The sequence below is a fragment of the Xenopus tropicalis genome, chromosome 1 (assembly GCF_000004195.4).
Source record: "Xenopus tropicalis strain Nigerian chromosome 1, UCB_Xtro_10.0, whole genome shotgun sequence".
Classification (NCBI taxonomy): Eukaryota; Metazoa; Chordata; class Amphibia; order Anura; family Pipidae; genus Xenopus; species Xenopus tropicalis.
This window is the reverse complement of record NC_030677.2, coordinates 111,980,112-111,988,254: the sequence shown is the minus strand read 5'-3', so window position 1 is coordinate 111,988,254 and position 8,143 is coordinate 111,980,112.

Genomic DNA, 8,143 nt, shown 5'->3' with positions numbered 1-8,143 from the left:
TCAGTTGAACTGAAGAAGCTGCTCGGATGAGTAGTGAAACGTCTTCAATTATTACTTAACAAATCCAGTTGCTTTAGAGTTATTTATACTAGATAGTCCTTTGCTTAGTATCTTTTTTGACGTCTTTTTGAGTATGTTTTTTTCAACCCACTGTCATTTGGAGAGATCTTACTACTGTATAGATGGTTTTGAAAAGATCTAAAGTTATAAAGGCTGCGTAGTTCGCTGTCCCAATGTTTCAGGGCATTGGTCTCACTACTTATAAAAACCACTCTCTAGATCCAATTTTAGTTGTTGAGCTGTTTCAGTGGGGGCTGGTGATTATTGCGTAAGGTGTGCTGCTGTTTTTGTGTAGGTCTGACACCTTTGTGGGGGGAGTTCCCCTCCCCACCCCCACCCCGACAGGTTGCATGGCAGATTGAGACTTGTGGGCCTTGCCAGTCAGTCAGCTGAAAGAATCAGTGTTAAGCTGGCCATACACGCACCGATGATGTTGTACAAAACATCATTTCGTACGATATTCAGTGCGTGTATGACGACTCGACAAGGTGACCAATATTGCAAAAGTCTGCGGATATCGGTCAACTCGTCAATCGGGCAGGTTAAAAGGTTTTGATCGGGCACCATTGAAGGCACACAAGCAAAATCTACTTTCAGGGCTGAATCAGCAGAAGGAGGTAGGATTTCTATTGTTTCTACCTCCATATCTGATGATTTAGCCCTGAACATCAGTGGAGGGTTGGAACGATGTTGCACAAAAGATCGAAAATTGCTACATGTGTGGCCACCTTAAGGCCCTTTATAGAATAGTCTGCAAGTCGGCTGTTTGCTCTGATTGCCTCTTGCTTTTGCAAAAGTAATTATTGGTGCCAGTTGCATTTCAGTGTTGGGCCCATGTTGTGTTAGTTGGCTGCGCTGTTGGGCCTGTGTAGATTTTCGCAGGTGTTGGCGCGAGGGCCCAGAATTACCTCTCTCTTGTCTCCTTTGTGCACATTTCAGCTTAGGAATGCAAGTGTTGGATGGAGGCCTTGTGCATCTCTGCTGAGGAGTTGGAGAGCATGAAACCTGGTGGGTGGATAAGTCCGTGCAGGCCACAGTGGTCTCCGGTCTCGGCAGGCCAGTTTGTGATTTCCCTGGTGCATCTGGAGGGTGGCTGCATGTTCTGGAACTAAATAATTCCTCAACTGTCCATGTGCACTCTGTTATATCATAGTATGGTGAATATTACAGGTTATGTGGCCCAGAGCTCTATTGTATGTATGTATGTATGTATATTTTTATTTATAAAGCGCTACTTATGTACGCAGCGCTGTATAGTAGAATACATTAATACAAACAGGGGGTTAATAAGATAATAGATAAATACAAAGTATAACAATAAATACAAATAAATACAAGATACAGTTGCGAGTTACAGCGGCAAGTTAAGAGTCAAAGACACAAGAGGAAGGAGATCCCTGCCCCGTAGAGCTTACAATCTAGATGGGAGGGTAACTTACAGACACAAATAGGCAAATATAAGTGCTGTAGGTCACAGTGGGTGACACTACAATATAAGTGCTGGTTCCCAGATCAGGTACTGGGTGAGTGCTCCAAAAGGTATTGCAGGCATGTGCTCAGCTTAGCAGTTGGCTCTGCCCCTGTTCAGGGGTATAGTTTAACTAATTTAACCTAATATATATAAACCTTTACTATAAAGAAAAATCCCTTACACATCAGCACTTCATGTCGATACATTTTTTGTTAAAATATTACTGTCGTTAGATTGCTGCTGTCTTCCATTGGTCTGGCTCATCCCCTTATTAAAACTGATATCTATGAAGTCCTTTTAATCACATGGCAGTGACCCATGAAATAAACTGCAATTACTGCAACTGGCCCCTGTGCCTGTTGCACACATCATTATGTCAGCTACCCCACGCAAGAAAAAAAATCAAACATGTTTCCTTTATTAAGTCACTTTGCTATTATGTGCAATAAGATGCTTAAAACAGAACTACAAAACCCCCTTTTTCTACAGGGAAGCCTATTAAACTTCATTAGTCATGTCCCAATGTGAGGCAGAGAAAATTAACTATGTCACCATTATTAGGTCACTTTAAGTCCTTCATGAGATTAACACTTTACTCATTAACAACATGAATAGAAGAAAAGGGTTGGTTTGCTTCTGTACTTCAATGGGGGATTTTTGCACATAAACATTTTTAAATTTACAATGCAGCAGACCATAAGGGATACCGCGGGTGTCATTCCAGACCAGGAGGCTTTAATCTAAACCAGGCCAGTATAAAGTAAATCCGCCTCATGGAGACCCTAACAAAGTCCTGTTTGTATGTATGAGGTCTCTGTGGACTCATTTTGTCTAGTGCTCTTTCTGTATACAAATCCAGCCTGTGTGTGTATGGAAAAGATGATATGTGTGACCTAACCATCCCATGGTATCCCTTAAAAACGAATGCTTTATGGGGTGAGTCACGGCCATGCAGGGCTGGGTGCACACTTAGGCAAGATCATTAGCACAGAGAGCCCTGGTAAATACAAGGGGTGTGGACACATCTGTAGGGACCAAGGGAAATGGAAATGCTTATTTTCATTTAAAGCCAGGCTTTCTGGATACAAAGTCAGTCCATTGCATTTTGGTGATACATTCATAAGGATAACTTGTTAACTATTTGCAGGGATAAGGTTAAGGAATATTACCAAGGCCACTCTCAAATGAAACATAACATGTTAACAAGACATTGTTATAAAATGTTTGTTGCTGGAGAGCAGCGGGTACTAGATAAAAAGTTACTGCGTGAGCTCTGAAATTAAAAATGGTTGGCTGTTTTTAAGACCTTATAGGTTAACAGTGCCATCTAGTGTTCAATATCACAACATTGTGCAAAATGGAGTCTTTTAAACCTTTTAGCACATAAGCCTTTATTTCTTCTTTGTTATTATCATACGTTTTGGTATTCTGCCTTTGTTGTGAAGAAAGTATTTTATTATAACAGCCATTGACTTTTTAGTGCAGATATAAGACCCATTATCCGGAATGCTTGGGACCAAGGGTATTCCGGATAAGGGGTCTTTCTATAATTCGGATCTCTATAAGTCTACTAAAAAAAAATCAATAAAATATTAATTAAACCCAATAGAATTGTTTTGCATCCAATAAGGATTATTAATATCTTAGTTGGGATCAATTACAAGGTACTGTTTTATTACTACATAGAAAAAGGAAATCAGTTTTAAAATTATTTGATTAAAATGGAGTCTATGGGAGACGGGCTTTCATAATTCGGAGCTTTCGGATAACGGGTTTCTGGATAAGGGATCCCATACTTGTACATTGTATTATTACTATCCTACAGTGAAAAAGTTGGACAAGACTGCCCTGAAGGGAACCTTTCCCTTTAACAGATATCTGTAAGGTTAAAGTCACCACTAAGCATTCCATGAAGCTGCCACTAGAAAACAAAAGGCATAAAACCCCCCAAAAAAGTATTCTATTAAAAAATTCTGTCAAGGGAAAACATGTCGGCATCAGTTAAAGGAACAGTAACACCAAAAAATGAAAGTGTATAAAAGTAACTAAAATATAATGTGCTGCTGCCCTGCACTGGTAAAAGTTGTGTGTTTACTTCAGAAAGTCTACTATAATTTATATAAATAAGCTGCTATATAGCCATGGAGGCAGCCATTCAAAGGAGAAAAGGCACAGGCACATAGCAGATAACAGATAAAACACTATTGTATTCTACAGAACTTCTCTGTTATCTCCTATGTAACCTGTGCCTTTTCTCCTTTTTTCCAGCTTGAATGGCTGCCTCCATGGCTACACAGCAGCTTATTATATCAATTATAGTAGTGTTACTGTAGCAAACACACCAGTTTTACCAGTGTAGGGCAACAGTGCATTATATTTTTATTACTTTAAAGTTCTTTCATTTTTTGGTGTTACTGTTCCTTTAAGAGAGCTTCTCCAGCAGAATCCTGCATTGAAATCCCTTTATCAAAAACACATTTGCCACAGCCATGTGACCTGTGCTCCAATGAACTTCAGTCACTCTTTACTGCTGTTGGAATTATTTGCTATATAAACTGTGTAATTTAGAAATAAAAGTACACCACAGAAATCATGAGAGTCCCTTTAAGACTCATTCAAGCATCATAATTTAGTCTTACTGTAGTCAAAGTGACTGTCGGGTAAATCAAGGGGCATCTTTACCAACAGTAAATGTTTCTGTTTAATAAAGCTGTACCTGTATGGCTAGAATGAATTCCTTTCATAATTATTGTCCAATATGGTACCTAGCACCAATGAAAAGACAAAAACACACTCGGTTTACAACACTTGGTTTTATTCAATATAACTTTGATGCGTTATCAGTATAAACAAAAAAACATTTGGAAATTTGTTGCACTGTCATATTAAGAGAAATAAACAAAAGTCCATTATAATCCTTCTTTCCGTAACTACAAGGGTGAAATACTGTGTTTGTGTACAGAACTAATTCATGGCTGGGAAAGGAAAGGCCTGGAAGGGTCGAAATAACTGTTCAACGTAAGTGCTTTCTTCTTAGAAACTATAAGTCATCACTTATCTTTCAGAGGCTGGGGGTTTCACAGTGCCAGAAGATAAGATAGTATATATTTCATAATGCTGCTATGCCAATAAAAAGGAACAGTAAAACCTTTTCATTTGGTTGCCTGGAAATGAGCTAAAAGTAGTAAATTCTCGACCAAATATGTCTATTGCTTGTCACATTCCTACTGGTAATTAGCAACTATTTCCTTCAATCTACAGGGGAACACTGGCTCCTGTAGCAATCTTATGTGTAAGAGGAAATCTCAAGCGTTTGGGGATGAAGAGAGTAGGGGTTAGCCCTTGCTGTCTTTCATTAATGATAAAGTAAATTTGCATGACTAGGGTCATAGGGAGAAGTAAAAGGCCTGACTACAATGTTCTTGGCAGTGAGGGTACAATATTTATCAGACAGAGAATCAACCAAAACTCAAAGTCACACCTACCATAGTTCTCTTTCCTGGGACAAATTCCTGGAAGTGAGTTACTGAATGTACTACATCGTTCCAGGCCACTCAGATCTGCATTTCCAGAGATAGAACACAGACGTGGGGTTGACACCACTGCCATGAGTTTCTTTCAGCAAGAAAACATTGAATAGATTTGATTTTCTTTTTCTTTCTCCTGTTCATTTAATAGAGGAATAGCTACTTGTTGCCACTGCCATTACACAGTGATTAATCAATGAAGCAGGCTGTGGAACTACTGCTATGTAGTTACCACTCCATACTCCTTTATAATGCTAGTGTGAGATGCTTAGACAATGCTGACTTTATTTCAGAGCATCCTTATAAACAAAATTACACAACTGTTCTGCTCAGTGTTCCTGCTCTTCCCAAGTACATCTTCAAAGCTTCTAGATTAATGTTACAAAGCTACTGAAGACGTCATAAAGTCAGAATACTTTTTGTATGAAGAGAGAGGGGAAAAAAAAACTGAATGAGGTCATTAAGTGCAAAATGAAGAGATTGGTGCTTGTATTGAATTCATATAAAGAACCCCACTTTAGGGAACCAGAATATCAAATCCAGGAAAATTAGGGAAATGCATTATATATAAGTGGGACCACAAAAATACAGTTTAAAATAAAGGAAAACTTAAAATCAGAGGATGTAAAATTGAGGTTTCACTGTACATGGGATCATAACAAGGATTTGTATATGGGTATATGTACCAAAGGAAAACAAATATAAGAGTTTGCCAGAGGAAATACTCCACAGCTCTCTGCTTGATTTCTTAGGGGCATAGTTGTAAGTGAAGGGAGAGCCGTGAAGCACCCCTCTGGCAAACTGTGGATTCTACTTTTACCCTTTGGGGCATATTTATCAAAGTGTGAAAGAGCTTGCTAGGGTCTGTAAGAGTAAAATTCTACTCTCTATTCCTTAGTATGGGATTTTAGGGGGATCTTAATCAACCTTTTTATAAATATGTCCCCACCAAAAAAAAAAAAACCAATACAATGTGAATAGACAGACAGAGTTCTACACTGTCAGACCATGGTGAGCTCTTGTTCTGTACTTAAATTATTATGCCCCTTTGTGTCTCTGAGGAGTTGAAGGTTATAGAAATGAGCAAATAAACTGCTAAAATGAGGTTTCCCAACCCTTTTGTTTAGAACGGTTTCTGTAGATTATGGTCTTGCTGAAAATCAACACCTTGTCCTGACAAAGCCAAAACCATACTCAGCCTGCAAGTAGAGGAGATTGTGATTTCAATGGAAAAAATGTGAATGAGGATTAATGCATGACATTTACATGTAAAATACTTAAAAATGAGAGACACGTCATTTATATATACTATACACCAGAGAATTCATGAATAAAAGAATGATTGTCCCGTAAAAGTACATACAACAAAGCTACTACATAGCTGAATGTTGCGCATGAGTAAATAAGGTTGGGGACACCTGATCTAGGATACAAACTTCCTAGTTTTTAAGATGGATGATACTTAAAAAAGTTTTAGAACTCCTGATATAGGAAGTGCAATTGTAACTTATTTTACCACAAAAACTTGAGGCTTAGTTGGATTTCCAATAGTAGCACTAAACGTGCTGCTTACAATCTGGATTGCCTAAATACACATGGATGTTGCAAATTACACAGGTTCAGTCAAGGGTCTATGGCAAAACCCATAACTGGTGACCTGGTACTTTGCAAAAATAGATGAAAACATGACCATACTTTGTCATAGCAATGACTTTTTGAATTCCATTTGGTTGCTAATGATTTTGGGGCTTAATACTAGTATATAAAGGTTAATGCCCACACAGGACAGAAGCTGTTAAGCACTTTCATTTGCAAATTTTGCTTTCAAGCAACCGGTTACAGTCCTTATACTGAAAGTTTTGTTTGTACAATTAGGAAACCATCTCTGTATTCATAAATGCTCTCTGGTGTCGGGATATACAAATTTGGAAGTGTCTTCACTATTTTAACTATTTTAATATATAACACTGTAGAGAGAGAAAGACTTAACAGAAATGGATGTGTCGTTGGAGAGAGAGCAGGATTTTGTCTCTTACAGTGTTCTATTTACACAAACCAGGGTCTCCTAGTTCTATCAAATCACATAAGAGATTATTTGCATACAAATATAAATATCCTAGAAACAATTTTCACTTGATTGAGAGTACCTACTGTGTTTATTTCATCATTTTTACAAACTGAATAAAAGGTTTTTACTCAAATGATTAGCCTACGTAACATTTTACTAATAAAGTCCAAAAAGGTTTATTATAATAAACTGAAATTTGACTCTTTTAGTAAACCCAATAGAGTGTTTTCAAGTGTACCTAATGATACTGGGGTTGATTCATGTTCAAATAGGTCTGTACACTGAGTAATTCTTAGCGTGAGCGACTAATCTCTCTGTGGGGCATTACCCTTTCAGAAACTTTTAGTGGCTGCAGTTTGCTGCTGGGATAGTTTTTGGCACTAAGGAGAACAAACTGGCCTCAAACTGCTTTAAGCTCTCCTTAGAATTGCTAGAAACACCTGAAAATCACATGTGAAAATCATAATGATTTTGTACCAGCATGTCGGGGGAACCTATATAACTTTATAATATGAAAATATTAAATTCCTAAAAGCCTAGAACAATTCATACTGTTTATTAGGATTAGCATGTTAGTTTTGTGGACTGTTTTTCTAAGTGAAAAGGAGTAAACACAATGTCTTCAGAGAACAAATTTAAACCTGACCTACATCCAAAAAAAGAGAAATTAAAAGGCAAAGGAAAGTCAACACAAGCTTTTTTTTTTTTTTTTTTTTCCATTAAACAGCCCAAATGTACCCTCCTAAACCACTATATCAGTCAAAAAATTGTAGTAGCCTTCCTGCGTATGTGTTCGATCAGTGACCAGAAGATCAAGGAGTTCATTTAAAAAGCATTCAAGCCCAGATTATAGACTGCTGCCAAGGATACAAGCCAAATGGGGAGTGAGCTTTGGACATAATTATAAAGAACTTCGGGAACATGGGAAATTATAATTTGGATTTCTTTCCCTTTAATAAACAATATCTCATTAATTCTTAGCAAGACCTTCTCTAGCAGAAATAGGAACACTTAAAC